We start from the raw sequence: 17061 nt of genomic DNA on the forward strand, positions 1-17061 counted from the left end.
TAAGAGGAAGCTTTCAAAGAGCTTTTGCTGAGATAAGAAAGTTTGTAATTGGAGGTAGATTCTGCTTCTGGAAGAAGTTTGAGGGACATTTGGAGACAGTAAAAATGACAGGAGTCTTTTTTTTTTTTTTTAAATAAAGGAGCCAAAGATAAAGAATGAAAGGGTAAGAGAGCAAACAGGGGAGGTAAAGAGAGACAGAGACAGAGAGACAGAGAGAGATGCTTTGACTATTAGCAACAATTCTTCATGTATTTTCTTATTGTTGGGAAAGCAAATTGCTCTGGTTTGTATAACCCCCTACCAGTCTGCTCAACCCACCAAAATTAGCCCACATGTCATCTAATACCAGACTAAGACTTGTGGAAACACATTATTGCTCTATTAAAGCCATAACAAAATATAGCCGAGCAGCGAACATTAGGTGGGAGGCTGACCCTGAGGTAATGCAATCCGTATCATGGAATTTCTAGCCCCAATTTTAAACATCTGGTTTTGATATGATAACAAATGTGATAATGTACATTAAATACCAGTATTCGAGTAACACAATCCTTACATCTGACTAAAACAATGAATGCTTTTCAAATCGTTTGAGAGAGAGATATTAGATAGGCAGACACTTATATTTGTGATCGGCCCCCAAAAGCCCCTCCTGTGCCCAAACACACATGCACCCACATGACCAGCATGTACACTGCCAGTTGACTTTCCAGAAATAAGAGTGGGTTTCTACCCCTCCTGTCCCCTCTTTTCCGGAACCCCATTGCACAGTTGCCCTGATTCGCAGGAGACTTGGCTGAGAATGGAAGGGAAATGTGGAAAATAATAATGCTAACTGAACCAGGCAGAGATGTGAACCTTGACCTTTGCTTCATTAGTGCCGTCTCATGCTATAATCTGATGAAGTACCCAGCCACTGGCAACTTGAATAAAGAAACTAAATCAGATTGTCCTTATCCTGTTTTAACTTCACAGGAAAGGCTTTCCCTGTTTCAAATCTAAATATTACCATGTTATTAGCTGTCCAATAATTCAGTGCCTTAAATGTTGCCAAAGTCCAGAAGTTAAGATCCCTTTAAATGAGCACCTTAGAATTAGACCAATTGGTGGAAAAGTACTAATGCATGAGCACCTGCTGACCTTTTATGTTTGCTTGTGACAAGGTGGACAGGGTGACCTGGAAGATAGAGAGGGTGTGTGGAGGCTGCATGGATCAAAGTTAAGATGGGAATGACGAATGGTTGTTTAGCGTAACAAGTTTAGAGACAAGGAAGGGGCTAATGTTGATTGAGGGCTTGTGTATTTTGGAAAGGAAAGCTTGTATAGTGGTGTATTGGGCAATCCATTTCCATTTATCAAACACCTACTATGCCCCCAGGCACCATGCTAAGAACACAAGTTTGTATGTTACATGCATTAATGTAAATTTGCACAAAGTAGAGAGGTAGCAAAGATGAGGGCGTTGTTAATTCTGTTTGGCAAGATAAAGGTTGATGTCTGAGCTGCATTTGGGAGAGGATCGGAATTTGCTAAGCAGACAACAGGTGGTAGGACGTTCCAGACAGAGGAATCCACGTGTGCCATAGTGAAATGGCAGAATTATTCTCAAAAACACAAATGATGTATATTACCAGCTTTTAAAGTTCCAGCAAAATCTCAGAATGGGCAAGATAACTCTGGTCCAGGTTTATCCCCCTTATTTGACCACGTGAGCTATCTCAAGGGAGAAACTATGCCTTATGCACCGTGGTATCACCTACTTTGCTGTCACATAATGAACTGACTGATAAACAAATTGCTTTGCCCCTCCACGCCAGCAAAGACTTTGTGGTATGAGTACATCTTGCCCCACTGGTGTTCAGTACTCTGTTTCTTCTCCCAGTAAGAAGGCTCATTCAAAGCATGTTTGAACACGAGGAATATTGAAAATTTATTCAGTCCCTTGTTTCCTCCCCATGTTCAAAGCTTCATGAGTCAGGTGAATGGTATTTGAAGGAGCTGGCAGAAAATAAAAACCCCAAGTGCTCTTTCTTGGTTCGAGCCAAACCCAGACCTTTTCAAAGGCGTGAAAACATGCAGCCACATTGGTTTGGTTTCCCTTTCCTGGGCCAGTCTTCTTCCTGGTGCTGGCCAGCACCACACAGAAGTCTTGCGACATGAGCCATTTCCACGGAATTTAAAATTCTGCCAAAAACAAGAAGGATTGGAAATTTCGTGAGAATGGTTATTCTTAGGAGATTTCCATCCCAGATTCCTAACTTGTGTGGCTCAGATAAGCATCTAAAATATACTGCCAAACCTTCTGCGGTCCCCAATGCACTTATTTCTACTCACATTTCTGCATAGAGACCTCAAAGTTACAGTGAATGCAATGGTTTGTTGGGAAATTTCTTCTGTATGTCAGCCCAAGGTCCCCTACCTATGTGGAAATGGGTTTGGAATGCCATTTACAACACAAACATAGGGTTTGAATGTCTCCAGAACGTGTTCGATTTTTAGATGAGACATGTTTACATTTTCCCGAATCAAAACAACCTATCCCAAAGCAACCCTTCAGCTATTTTCTGTTTTTTTTTTTTGTTTGTTTCTGAGCAACTTCAAAATATAATAAGAACATTTTTTTCTCAGCATATTATTAAGTGTGTAACTACTCAAGCTCTTCCCATAGGCTCATTTTTTTAATGTTTTATTTGTTTTTGAGAGAGAACGAGCATGGGAGGTGGCGGCGGGGGAGCAGAGGATCTGCAGTAGACTCCATGCTGTAGGACACTCAACTGACTGAACCACCCAGGTGCCCCATAGGCTCATGTTTCGTGAGAAGACTACATCATAAATTCGACCCAAATCTCACTGACTGGGACACTGTATCAGTTAGCCATTGCTATGTATCACACCTACTTCAAAACTCAGTGGCTTAAAACACCAGGCATTTTTTAAAAAACATTTTTTAATGTTTATGTATTTTTGAGAGAGAGAGACACAGAGTGTGAGTGGGGGAGGGTCAGAGAGAGAAGGAGACACAGAATCCGAAGCAGGCTCCAGGCTGTGAGCTGTCAGCACAGAGCCTGATGTGGGGCTTGAACCCATGAACTGTGAGATCATGACTCATGCTGAAGGAGGCCACTTAGCTGACTGAGCCACCCAGGCGCCCCTAGGCATCTATTATTGTTAACTAGCATACAGTTGAGCATGCCAATTTTGGTCTTCTCTGGATTCATTGGTGCATCAGCTGCAAGTCAAGTTCGGCAAGTGTCTGCGATCTTGGCTGGGTTCTTTAATGTGTTTCAGGGCCTGTTGACTGCAGGTTGATATGCAATAGCTTTAGCTGGGACAACTGAGATCTCCTCATATTCTCACTTGTACATATATTTTGTGTCCCCCTACAAGCCTAGCCTAGGCATATTCTCACACCAACTTGAGTATGTTTTCAAGATAAGGAAAGAAGTGGAAATGTACAAGTGTATTTTAAAGGCTCTGTTTAGGTCACTTTGCTAAGGTCACATTGGCCAAAGCAAGTTACAAGGCAAGGCTGGACTTGATGTTGGGGGCATCTACCACCAAAGGATGTGGATACAGAAAGCATTGAAAATTAGGGACATTTATGCAATCCATCTATCACAGGCACACTGAAAGTAACAAGTCAGTTATACTTAGTCACTTGGATGGATATCGGGTGCGTCAACCTGTAAGAGTTGTAGAGTTCACTTTCAGTAACAAGGAAGAGGAAGGAAAGCAAACCCAATTAAAGTAGATAGAAAGTGTCCCAAGAAAGAGAAGCCAACACACCAAAATGACACCTATGTCAGAGGAAGAGTTGGAGGTATGGCCAGAGGCAGCAGTGAAGAGCACAGAAGAGCCAAATAAAACCACCAAGCATGATGAAACCAAAGTTAGCAAACACTAATAGCAAGTGAAAAGGTGAGCACTTGGGTGCCATCTCTCTGGAGTAACTTTCTTGAAGACAGCTGTTTGAGTAGGAGAGAACTTACAAAATGTTTTTAAACATTTTTAAAATTTTTAAAAAATGTTTTATTTATTTTTTTTGAGAGAGAGATAGACACAGCGTGAGCAGGGGAGGGTCAGAGAGAGAGGGAGTCACAGAATCTAAAGACAGGCTCCAGGCTCTTAGCTCGCTGTCAGCACAGAGCCCAATGCAGGGCTCGAACCCATGAACTGTGAGATCATGACCTGAGCCAAAGTCAGATGCTCAATTGACTGAGCCACCCAGGTGCCCTGCAAATTCCTGATTTTTAAAACCTTTTGAAATATATCTGCAGGCATGATTTACCTCCACTGGCCTCTAGTGTGCAATTCCAGATGTAGAGGTTATATTTCCATGGGGCAACCTCTATCTTAAATAGACTCTCCAAATTCATGTGTTCAGAGCCTACATTAATAAATTAGAACAAATGACTTGCAATTAGAATATAAATAACACAGAAATGATCGAATCTTTCTAGAGTACCAAACACACAGTTAAAGGACTCCCAAAGATATTTTTATATCCTGAAAGCTCGTGTTTCAAGAGTTTGTATTCTTCCATTCTCTGTATGGAAGCCTAATGGGTACTTCCAGAATTTCACTCCAAAGTTAATTGCCCCTTATTTTTTTAAATATTTACTTTTGAAGGAGAGATAGGCAGAGCATGAGTGGGGGAAGAGCAGAGAGAGAGGGAGACACGGTACCTGAAGCAGGCTTCGGGCTCTGAGCTGTCACCTCAGACGTGGGGCTCAAACTCACAAACTGTGAGATCATGACCTGAGCCAAAGTCAGATGCTTAACCGACTGAGCCATCCATTTTGCCACTTATTTTTGAAATCAGTTTATCCATGAACCTTTCTTACATAATAACTTTCTGTTATAAGTATATTGGTCTAACAATTTTATTTTGATCTCTCACATTGATTCCTAGAATGCACTTTTTGATATACAGATCTATTTCTATGGCATCTAGAATATACAATTAAGCACTTCCAATACTCAGTCTTATTTACTTGGAAGACGATTATCCACACTGCAGTTTTCTGGAATTCAAGTTTATTGATTCACCTTCTCCACTTGCATCGTTGGATTCTTACCTCTTTTTGTTTACTTGTATAGTCAGCCTGGAGTGAAGACATTTGAAATCCAAAGGCCTAACTATTTCTTTTGCTCTGGGAAGACATCTCTCCCTAGGCATCTGATTCTTGGCATCTTCTGGAGGACTATTGTATCTATTTCCAGATAAACATGATTTGACTACCAGTGGAACATGATTTGACTACAAGATTTGCCAAGGGCAAAAAAGGGGAGTGCAGGGAAAAGTGGTTTTCTTTAGCTTCCTAAGCCAAGTCTCCTTAAGTACATCTTCATTACTCTGCTTTCAAACTTTTACTTGGACTTCAGCAAATACAAACACTCAATCCAAAGCTCACCATATTTTTAAATTCTGTTCCATTTAAGCTTACATGTATCTTTTTACCTCCTCCCTCATTGCAGAAATCTGAGAATGCATTATGCTGTATATTATGTTCATACTATTACTGTGCCTGGATACATATATTTGTGTTGCATTATATACATCTTATGCTCCTGTCTATATTCTCTTGGCCCTACCTGTTTCCCAGACCCTCAGCAACTTCATCTCAGCTGCTGATGAATCTTGGAGTCTGAATGATTTCATATCTGAGGCCAAACAAGGAACATGTCCGGAGTCGTGGGCTCCTCCCACTACTTCCGGGCTGAGAATCCAGAAGTACATATCCATGGAGAGGAATCTGGCTTCCCCAAAGCTGCCAAGGGGACGAGGTGATAGAACTTAAGTATTGATGAGCCAACTCCCATGCAACAAACTGTGACCAATTAGAAGCGGAAGATGAAAGAGAGCTGGCAGATAAATGTCATCGCACTTTTTCCCCCGGATGGACTTTCAGATGCAGCAGGATTTTGCCGTGCTGTCTGTCCAAACAATGCCGCACATGGTCAAGCAGGTGCACAGCCGATGGGACGGCTGTCTCTCTGTGGCTCTTTGTGAAGCGGTGGTCAGCATGCTGACCGTCATCTTGCATTTGCTCCCACTATTCTCTGCCACGCTTCTCTTTCTCACTCTGGTTACCCTAGGATTCTCTTCCCAGTGAAGCACTAGCACTTAAACCTTGTGTCAAGCTTAATTTTCAAGGGAACCCAGGGTGAGACATCTGTGTATGTGTGTATAATTATGTATATTAATACAAATATAGTTCATATATAGTTGTATGTAGTTATATAGAGACATATATGATTTATCATATGTATAACCATTTATTTCCCTTTACTACTGCATAAAAAATGCCATACCACATAAAATCCTTAGGCGCTATATGGCGACATTATGACACAAGGTATTAATATAAAGAATTTATGAATCCCAAAGGTTCTTTTTTATGGTTTTGTTTTGTTTTGTTTTCTTCCTAGGGGAAAAAAGCTTTACACCAAGTAATAACTATGAATTTTGCAAGATACCAGCCATATGCTTTGGGAAATGATCAGCAACAACACTAAACCTTTAGGAAAAGTTCTCGAAACTTTGAGACTCTCGAAATTGTATGTAAATGAGGTGAGCACCTTGAAGACTAAGTTTCAAATATTTTTTCTCTTAAATGTTGTGAGGCTGGAAACCAAAGCTCTGCTTCAGTCGCTCAGCTAATAGCAGAAACATATTTGAAAATGAATGTCCACATGGCTATTCTTTACATGTGTGCTATTTTATGTCATCTTGGGCGGGTAAGGTAAACTTGTAATGCCATTTGTAGTATATTTTCACAACACAGCAAAACAATACCGACTTTTTAAATGATTTTGCTTTTATCCTTCTTATCATTCCATTCTGAAAAATAAAGGCAATGCCCCCAGAGGCATCAACCCCTTGACTTCCAGGTACAAAGGGAAGTTGGATGAGAGCAGGCTTCCACCACCGGCTGTAGAAAGAGAAGATACTGTGGTCATCAGATGAACTGAAACCCACATGGAGGTGAGGCTAAAAGAACATGAATACAGGCATCAGAGACAACAGATACCATTTTAGTAGTTAAAAAGCAGGACCAATTTTCGGCATTCCTAGATTTAATATAGTATAGAATTTAAATTTTAATATAGCTCCAATGCTTGCTGGACCCATTTTCCTAACAAAGCTTATTGAAGTTAACCTTAAATCCAATGCCATACCTTTGCGAGAGCCCAAGGACGCCCTGACCTAGCCTTCTGCAGATTTCCAACCGTTGACATCCTTAAGTATCTCCCTTCCTTGGCCTACTGCCTAGAATTGCAAAGTCCACCCTCTACACCAGTTTCCAATGAAGCACTATGTGAGTTGAATAGGTTTAAGACTTGCAGGATCAGGAGAGGGGCACGGGTCATGGTGCCTCACAGACTGCCATCTTGGTCACTAGGCTCCACATGCTCCTTCTCACTCAACACCTTGAAGCCAGCTCACAAATGCATCTCATTTTCTCTCTCACACAGAAGAGGTTGATCCATAGTTAGTTCTTAGAAGCTTGGCTTTTCCTAACAAAATTGATTTTGTACCTTTAAAGTGTTTTCATATAAGTTACTAATTTTTTCCCTCATCTCATTAAATAAGAATATAAAACTTTTTCTATGTGACTTAACAAACCTATTTTTGAAAAAGAAATGTGGCCATAAATATTTTACTTTTTCTGAACTATCCCTTGCACAAAATGTAATATCCATGGTAGACTAGCTTGAGTCTAAGTGCTTACATAGCTCAAAGTATTTTTCCCCTTTAAAGTTGTTATATTTATGTTTTCCCCTTTATTTTTATGATGGTTTTGAAATGTGTTTCTCTTTCCTCTAGGCTGTTTACTCCAAGACCATAGCAACCAAGTCTAGTCCTGCTTGGCACTGAACCATCAGTACCTGGTACACAGCCTGGCACAAAAGTAGATGATCAACTCATTTGTTCAATGAATGAATGAATGAAATTATATCTGCAGACTTTTTACTTTCATCTTGTATATGTGGAAGAGAAATTATAAAGAAAAACAAAAACCAAAGGCTCAGAAGTGAAATGTCCAAGTTCACACAGCTAATTGATAGCAGAGTGTTTAACAAGTTTGACATTCAGGTCCCTCAGTCTGCTCGCAATTTTAGACTGTAAATTCGTTGTCATATTGCCTAATGGAAGCACTATTATAAATCTAGTATTTTTGCTCAAACCTATGTGTTTGAAGAAATATCAAGGAAATCTGGTATCAGGTTTCCCTGATTTCTTTTTTTGGTAGTTTTATGGCTTTTTGAACACAAATAAGATATGCACATACGCTGTCTATTCATTTTCTTTGCTGCACAGCCTGGGATTGTGGACTCCAGTGGCCAGCATGGCTGCTCTTTCCACAATGGCTTTGTGGTTTTTGGAGGAGAAATTGTGAGCAATCTCTGCAAGGTACGATTTGTTGCACATAGCAGCACTTCAAGCTCCTTGACTTAAGGGCTAGGAAGTTCCAGAAGTCACTGGGCAGCTTGTGCTTTGTTTCCTTGTTGTTTCTGTAACCAATGTGGGGCGTCAAGATCTAGCCCTTGAATCTTCTGCGCACTTTGAATAGTCACTGCCTCTGGGTTTCTGCCAGTTGCACTAAATTTTGACGTATCGGTCTGACTGGTGCTGGATGAACTTCTTGGTCCTCTTTGAAATGACCTTGGGCTTCACCCAAGGTCTGGGAGAGACCGTGATGATGCGAAGTAGGAGAGTGCCTTCTGCACGGGCAGCTCAGAGGAAGGAGGATTCCCTGACTCTTATTTTCCTATTGAAAGATAACAAATTAGTTTATATCTTACACTAATGGTATTTAGGGCCTGTTCCTCCCACTGCTGCCTTTAGAAATCAGTACTTTAAAATGCCTCTCTTATTTTCACTGGAGCTTTTAGTGATTTAGACTCACTCTTCAGATATACCAACACCCACCAGGAGCTGAGTTTCCACTTCTCAAGAACACATGGAAGACCCTCCCCTGCTCACGCTGTCTCTCTTTCTCTCTCAGAAATAAATAAAACGTTAAAAGAAAAGAAAAGAAAATGGGGTGCCTGGGTGGCTCAGTTGGTTAAGCGTCCGACTTCAGCTCAGGTCATGATCTCACAGTTCGTGGGTTCAAGCCCCACGTCGGGCTCTGTGCAACAGCTCAGAGCCTGGAGCCTGTTTCGAATTCTGTGTCTCCCTCTCTCTTTCTGACCCTCCCCTGTTCAGGCTGTCTCTCTCTCTCTCTCAGAAATAAATAAAACATTAAAAAAGAAGAAGAAGACATGGAACTAAGTGGTACAGGCAGGCAAGCACTCCTAAGGTCTTGAAAAAACAAGATGTAGGGCTGTCAGCCCCACCTCTGGGACTTCAAAGAGCCCCAGAAATTCATGTAAAAGCAGAAGGAGAGTAAAAAATATCTTACCTTATTTCAACACATCTTAAAAGAAGTTGGATTGAAATATGAATTTCTCCTTGGAGCCTGGAGATAGATACATTTATTTTCGTATTGTTTTCTGGTCTAAATATATAGGTGGAGTTGTCAGGGCAGATAGCTTAGGAGGTCAAGAGGAAAGCCTGTGGCCCCAGGGCCCATGCAGAGTCTACTTCCGTAGGCAAGGTTTGAGAAGAGGAAGGGCAAATCAGAAATTGTCAGCCAAGTGGCTGTAATTCAAATCTATGTCACTATCCAAGTATTACACAATTTGTTTTAAGGTATAGACCGCAAATATGAAAGCCCTCTCACATTTCTTTTTGCCCTTGATGTATTTCCCAAAGACTTTTATATGTATTATTGCCAACATTCACAACATAAAATAAAACTTCACCATCTTGCACAGAGTAAAGGAAGATCATGCTCCTATAAAGGGTACAGAGATTATATTTGATTAAATGTGTTAGTTATTCTCTGAAAACTTGCTTACACATTTTAAATGGCAAATCTTCTTTCTGAGGACAAACCTCAACAGAGCCCTTGCACCATAAATTCCAAGTTAGTGTGGTTAACGTCAATGGCATTTGCTATGAAAGGACTTGCAAATAATCTCTAGCAAGTGACCCCTACCTGTGATCCTATCCTTTGTGTACAAAACCACTTAGAATTTACTGGATTGCTTGCATCCCCACAACAATACCACAAATTATTCTTCATCAGAAAAGATCATTTTTAAAGGTTGATACTGATGAGAAATCTATCAGATCAGAGCAACGTGTGTCTGCTACCGCAGAGGATAGAATAGTTTCTCTCTTTCTCTCATTTTCTTTTCTATACCACTCTCTGGTTTCCAAACCCAATGGTACTTTAAAAACAAAAACTATAATGGCCCTACTTTGTAACTTATTCCATATGTTTGACATGCTTCATAAAATAATTCCACATTAGTTTCCCTAGCCTAGTGTTTGGATCGTGACATCTGTTTTTTCCTATGTTTTCATGATTTATTTTGGTGTCCATGTGAACTTGCTCTATAGCAGTAAAAGGAATTTGCTTGGATTCCTTTTTCTTAGAATGTCTCCTGGTGCCTTGTAGACCCATCAGACTTCCCATCCAAGGAGATAGAGACAGAACCATTAGCAAGGTAACTTGGCCACGTCCTAGTGTGTGAACTCACAGAAATGACTTCATTCTTCTGGACTTCAGTTTCCACATCTGTAAAATGGGGGTAATAACAATAATAACTATACGGTTTGGGGGAAGATTAAGTAAACTACTATATATTTATATGTATAAAGCCCTTTGGTCAATGTTTGACACATAATAAGGGTTCATTTCTTTAGTTATTAAAGCCAAGGCACAAAGGAAGGTTTCCAAGAGACAGTCTTCTTAGTATAGAACCTCTTGCTGGGGAATCAAGAGCTAAAATGAACTACTGGGACCTCATCAAGATTAAAAGCTTCTGCAAGGCAAAGGAAACAATCCATAAAACTAATAGGCAATGGACGGAATGGGAAAAGATAGTTGAAAATGACATATCAGATAAAGGGTTAGTATCCAAAATCTAAAGGAACTCACCAGACTCCACACCCAAAAAACAAACAATCCAGGGAAGAAATGGGCAGAAGATATGAACAGACACTTCTCCAAAGAGGACATCCAGATGGCCAACAGACACATGAAAGGATGCTCAGCATCCCTCCTCATCAGAGAAATACAAATCAAAACCACACTGAGATACCACCTCATGCCGGTCAGAGTGGCTCAAATGAGCAAATCAGAGGACTCTAGATGCTGGCGAGGATGTGGAGAAACGGGCACCCTCCTACACTGTTGGTGGGAATGTAAACTGGTGCAGCCCCTCTGGAAAACAGTGTGGAGGTTCCTCAAAAAATTAATAATAGAACTCCCCTATGACCCAGCAATAGCACTGCTAGTAATTTACCCAAGGGATACAGGAGTGCTGATGCATAGGGGCACATGTATGCCAATGTTCATAGCAGCACTCTCAACAACAGCCAAATCATGGAAAGAGCCTAAGTGTCCATCAACGGATGAATGAATCAAGAAGATGTGGTTTATCTATACAATGGAATACTACATGGCAATGAGAGAGAATGAAGTCTGGCCATGTGTAGCAACATGGATGGACCTTGAGGGTGTTATGCTGAATGCAGTAAGTCAGGCAGAGAAGGACAGATACCATATGTTTGCACGTATAGGAAGATTAGGAAGAACTTAATGGAGGACCGTGGGGGAGAAGAAGGGGAAAAATAGTGGGAGAGAGGGAGGGAGGTAAACCATGAAAGACTCTTGAATGCTGAGAACAAACTGAGGTCTGATAGGTGGGGGGGGGAATGGAAAGGAGGTAAAGGGCATGGAAGAGGGCACTTGTGGGGATGAGCACTGGGTGTTATATGGAAACCAACTTGACAATAAACTATTAAAAAAAAAAAAAGAACCTCTTGCTGGCCTTTATTTATTCATTCATTCAGCAAAAGGTTATCAGCTACCAAAAGATGAAATCAGCACCAGAGTGGACTACACTGGTAAAGGGGGCTATAGGAAGTCAGTAATACTAATCCTATTTTTATGTGAAATGTTGGCATGTCACAGGTTTTTACATCATTTTTGACATTAAAAAATATTGCATTAAAATATTATCTTGATCACTGATAAGATGCTATTTATCTTGATTACTTGAGGTGCCCTTCCCCAATCAAATTTTGTGCTCAAAGCACACGTGTCCCTTACCTCACCTCATCCTGGTCCTGGACAATTGTGAGCAAAACACTCAGTTCCAGTCCTCATGGGCTAACATTGAAGCAGGAGGGAGGATAGATCTTCACAAAGTTATCACAGAAATATGTAAATTCTTTCCATTAAAAATGCAGGAGATTTGCATTATCCCTTAGGCCTGTGGCTGAGTGTCAGTACATTTTTGAAATGAAGAACTCAACTTTTCAGCCATTCATTTTTCAATAGATGGGTGTGAACTGCCTACCATGGGCCAGGTACGGCCCTGGGAACTAGAACAGAGCGAAAGAGACACAAATTTCTACTTTCATGGAGTTTATATCAGTGTGTGGAAGAGAGACAATGAACAACAAGATAAATAAAATAGACCAAATGTTATATAGTGCTAAATTTTAAAGAGAGAGAAAATAACTGAAAGGGAGAAAGAGAATGGAAAGATAATTTAAATGTTAGATAAGAACCACCAGAATTGTGACCTTTGAGTAATGGGTGGGGGGGGGATAGTGAGAGAGAGAGGGAGTGAGGCAGATACCTGGAGGGAAACAGTCCAGATAAAGAGAGTAGCTAGTGCAGGGCTGAGACCCTGAAGTGGAAATGTGCCAGAAGTGTTTACGAAAATACTAGAGGACAGTGTTGGAAAGAGAGACTGAGTAGGAGTTTGGATCAAGAAGGTAATGGAGGACTGATTATAGGGGTCCTTTTACATCATTGGAAGTGCCTTGTTTTGCACTCTGAGTTAGAGGGGAAATCACCAAAGGCATTTGAGGAGAGGAGTGACAAGATCTTTCTTAGGTTTAGCAGGATCAGTGCAGGGCTGTGCTAAGGATGGACTTGTGGAGAACCAGAGAAGAAATGGGACCAGTTAGGAGCCTACTACACATTCCAGGTGCGATATGATGGCGGCTTGAAGTAGGATGGCAGCAACCAAGGGGATGCTAAGCAGTCAAATTCTGGATGTATTTTGAAAGTAGAGCCTACATGTTTTGCTGCTGATTTGGATGTGGCACAAGAGAGAAAGAGGAGCCAAGGATCCCTCGAGATTTTTGGCCTAAGCAACTGGAAGAACGGGGTTACCATCACCGGAGAAAGTAAAGACTGTAAAGAAGTAGGCTGGGAGGGAATATATAGGACCTCAGTGTTGGACATGTTAGCTCTAAGATGCCAAAAATTAACAAAACGCATATGGTGAGTAGACATTGGTATATGGGTTTGAACTCTAGAATTCAGGGTACTCGTCTAGTACTCAGGTATAGGAGAAGGTACTAGCAAAGGAGACTGAGCTGGAGATAATCAACCACACTCTTGTGGTCGCTTGACATCGAGGGAAGAGAGTAGTCTCAGGAAGCAGGTGTGACCGGCCATTGGAAATTGCTGACAGGTCAATATAATGAGGAATATACACTGCTCACTGTAGTTAGCAAAGCAAAGTGACCTTGACAGAAGCACTTTCAGCAGAGCAGTGTCATTAAAAGCCTGATTTAGTGAGTTTGAAAGAAAAAAAAAGAGAGGGCACCTGGGTGGCTCAGTCGGTTAAACGTCCGGCTTCAGCTCGGGTCATGATCTTATGGTTCGTGGGTTCGAGCCCCACATCAGGCTCTGTGCTGACAACTAGCTCAGAGCCTGGAGCCTGCTTCGGATTCTGTGTCTCCCTCCCTCTCTGACCTTCCCCTGCTCGTGCTGTCTCTATCTCTCTCTCAAAAATAAATAAAATACTTAAAAGAAAAAAGAAAAAAAAGAATTTTTAGAGAATTATTTTGAGTTCTGCTGGAAAAAGAACGTGAGATGGGCATTGACTAGAAGGGAGAGGAGGTCCAAGAGTGGGTCTTTTACATTTTGTTTTGTGTTTTAATTTTTTTTAAGTTCTTATTTCTGAGAGACAGAGAGCGTGAGCAGGGGAGGGTTGGAGAGAGAGAGACACAGAATGGGAAACAGGCTCCAGGCTCTGAGCTGTCAGCACAGAGCCCGACGTGGGGCTTGAACCCACAAACCGTGAGATCATGACCTGAGCCGAAGTCAGACGCTCAACCGACTGAGCCACCCAGGCACCCCCTGTTTTGTGTTTTAAAATGAGGGAAATGTGATCTTGTTTGCACATGAGGCAGAAGACAAAGGTTAATGGCAAATAAGAAGATGTAATGGTAGTAAGTCTGGTACAACGAGCTGTGCGTGCCTGTGTGCTGTGAGAGGAGGGAGAAAAAGTGGCCTGTGGGAGGCAAAGAGTAATAAGGAAGAAAAGAGTCCATGGTTTCTCCAAGCCAGTGGTGCAAGGAATGCCACTGGAGATCAGCTTCCACTTGGGAGGGGTACAAGGAGCAAGGTCTTCTGGGGAGCCAGACTGGGTCAGAGCCAAGTCTTCTCAAAACTTAGCACACATCAGGATCATCTGGAGGACTTATTAAAGCACAAATTTCAGAGCCCCACCCAAAGAGTTTCTGATTTGGCAGATGGGGGAAAGGGGGTCCAAGAATTGGCATTTTTAACAGGTTCCAAGTGACGCTGACTCTGTTCTTCCTGGGACACCCAATCCACTGACAGCCCAGGAAAGTGAAAGTCATGTTCACAGAAGAGGCTCTTTAAGCTCAGTGGCTTTTAAAATTTGAAAGCAGCAACAGTCTGGGCCATGTGAAATTAACTCCAATTTTCACTGATTTCTAAAACAATGTTCACAAATTCATTACTAAACACGATTCTATTTTCCATGTTCCTTGATATTATTTATCACAATATCCATTTCAAATAGTGCAGACGTAATTACATTATTGCAGGTTGAAAGAAGAAATATGTGCCTTCTTAGTCATATTTCTAGTGTTGTTTAGCCCCCTTCATCTCTTCCTTTGAATCTATTCCATCCATCTTGAAAACTTGTCACTTGGAGCCTACTTATTTATTCATTCATTTATTCAACAGATACTTACTGTATGTATGTAGTATTGGGGATCACTGTAGCACTTGGAATGCAGCAATGAACAGAACACCCTGGTCTTTGGAAAGCTACATTCCAATTCAAAGAGAAAGAGACAATGAGCACATAAGTACGTATAATAATTCAGGTGGTGATAATTTTTTTTACAAATGTCAAAAATCAAGCCGGAACGGGGGGCTGGGGTGCAATGAAAGACAAAGTAGGTACTCAGGGAAGTTCTCACCAAAGAGGTGACATTTTGGCAAGGACATGAAGGAAGTAGGGAAGTGGGATTCCAGGGGAGGAGCATTTCAGACAGGAAATGAAAAAGTTCCAAGACTAGAGCATAGCTATCAGGCTTAAAGAAACACAAAGACTGGCAGTCCATGCTGGAGCGGCATGGATAGGGGAGAGGGTGAGGGGCAGCGGAGCCCAGAGAGGCAATGTAGAAGGCTGGGATAAGGGCACATGTACAGCTCATAGGCCCGTGAGATGGCTTTGGCTTTGGCTTTGGCTTTGGCTTTTTTTCTGTGTGAGGTAGGAAGCTGTGACAAGCCATGACCTGGCTTGCATTTTAAAGGGATCCCTGTGGCAGTTGTCTTCTGACTAGTGTACAGGGCGCAGGATGATCGTGAGGAGGAGACCATCATGATAACTCAGGCAGGGGATAATGGACTTGGGGCAGTAACAGCAGTGTGGGTGTTAAGAAACACTGGAAACCTGGAGATTTTTGAAGGCAGGGCCAAAGAGATTTGCTGAGGGATCTGATGTGGGCTGTAGAAAGAAGAGTCAAGGATGACTGTACATCTTATTTTAATTTATTTTTTTAAATGTTTATTTATTATTTATTTTGAGAGAAGAGAGAGCGAGCAGGAGAGGGGTAAAGAGAAAGGGAGAGAGAGAAACCCAAGCAGGCTGCATGCTGTCAGCACAGAGCCCCATGTGGGGCTTGACCTCATGAACTGTGAGATCATGAGCTGAGCCAAAATCAGGAGCTGAATGCTCAACCGACGGAGCCACCAGGTGCCCCAAGGAAGACTGTATGTTTTAAACCCTCAGTGGCTGGAGTTGCCATTTACTGAAAAGTAGAGTATTCTGGAATAATAAATACATGAATTTTGAGTTCATCTCTATTGAGATGGTATTAAAAGCCATGGGATTAGATGAAGTCACCCAGGTAAGTGACAAGTGTGAATAGAGAAAGGAAGTGATCTGACGATGGAGCCCTGGGTGGCCCAGCATTTTAGAGTATGGAGTGAGAACGAAGAACCATCAAAGAAAACCAAGGAGCGGCTGTGATGTAGGAGAACCAGGGGAGTGTGGTGCTTTTGAAGCAAAGTCAAAAGTCTTCAAGGAGGAAGTAATCGGCATCTGTACTAATGTGGACTTTTTTGCTTTCTAAGCACACTGTGTACATATTTTTTTCTGGGATGCACAGGAAAATGCACTACATCTTAATGCCTAAGGTCCAAAAACATGCAATCACATGGCAACATGTTATTATTACATGATAAATGAAAAATAATCAAATAGTATATACTTTCACAAAGCAAGCAAGAGTTGAGATAGTGCAATATCTCTGGTACAAAAATGACTAACAGAACTGAGGAAATCCTGAAAGATTAAGAGTCACTCACTTCCTCATGCTTCTTTTCTCCACAACAGAGAAGAAACATGACCTGCCTGAATCTGAGTGGTAGTCCTCAAGTCAGTCTCCAATCTCATTGTCATGGGATTATACTTTATTTTCATTGGATCCCTGCGTTAGTTCATGTTCCTACTTTTTAATATTTTTTTTAGTTAGTTTATTTGTTTGCTTTTTCTAGAGAATTTTCTAGGAGGTAAACTTTCTGAGTACTTAACATGTTTGAAAAGAACACCTGATCATTAATTTGGCATACCAGATTTAACATTTTTATAGGTAATCAAGTGCTAAATTTCACAAATCATCCTTCAGAACCTGGAGGTCTGTTGTTACTA

General features: G+C 41.3%; 1 non-coding gene across 1 annotated transcript; it reads right to left on the reverse strand.

The window, feature by feature from the left end:
• Positions 1–14138: 14138 nt before the first annotated feature.
• TRNAR-UCG lies at positions 14139–14223 on the reverse strand. The gene has a single exon. It is a non-coding gene; the product is annotated as a tRNA-Arg (tRNA).
• Positions 14224–17061: the final 2838 nt, after the last annotated feature.

The sequence above is a fragment of the Hyaena hyaena genome, unplaced genomic scaffold, assembly GCF_003009895.1.
Source record: "Hyaena hyaena isolate Hyena2069 unplaced genomic scaffold, ASM300989v1 scaffold_339, whole genome shotgun sequence".
Classification (NCBI taxonomy): Eukaryota; Metazoa; Chordata; class Mammalia; order Carnivora; family Hyaenidae; genus Hyaena; species Hyaena hyaena.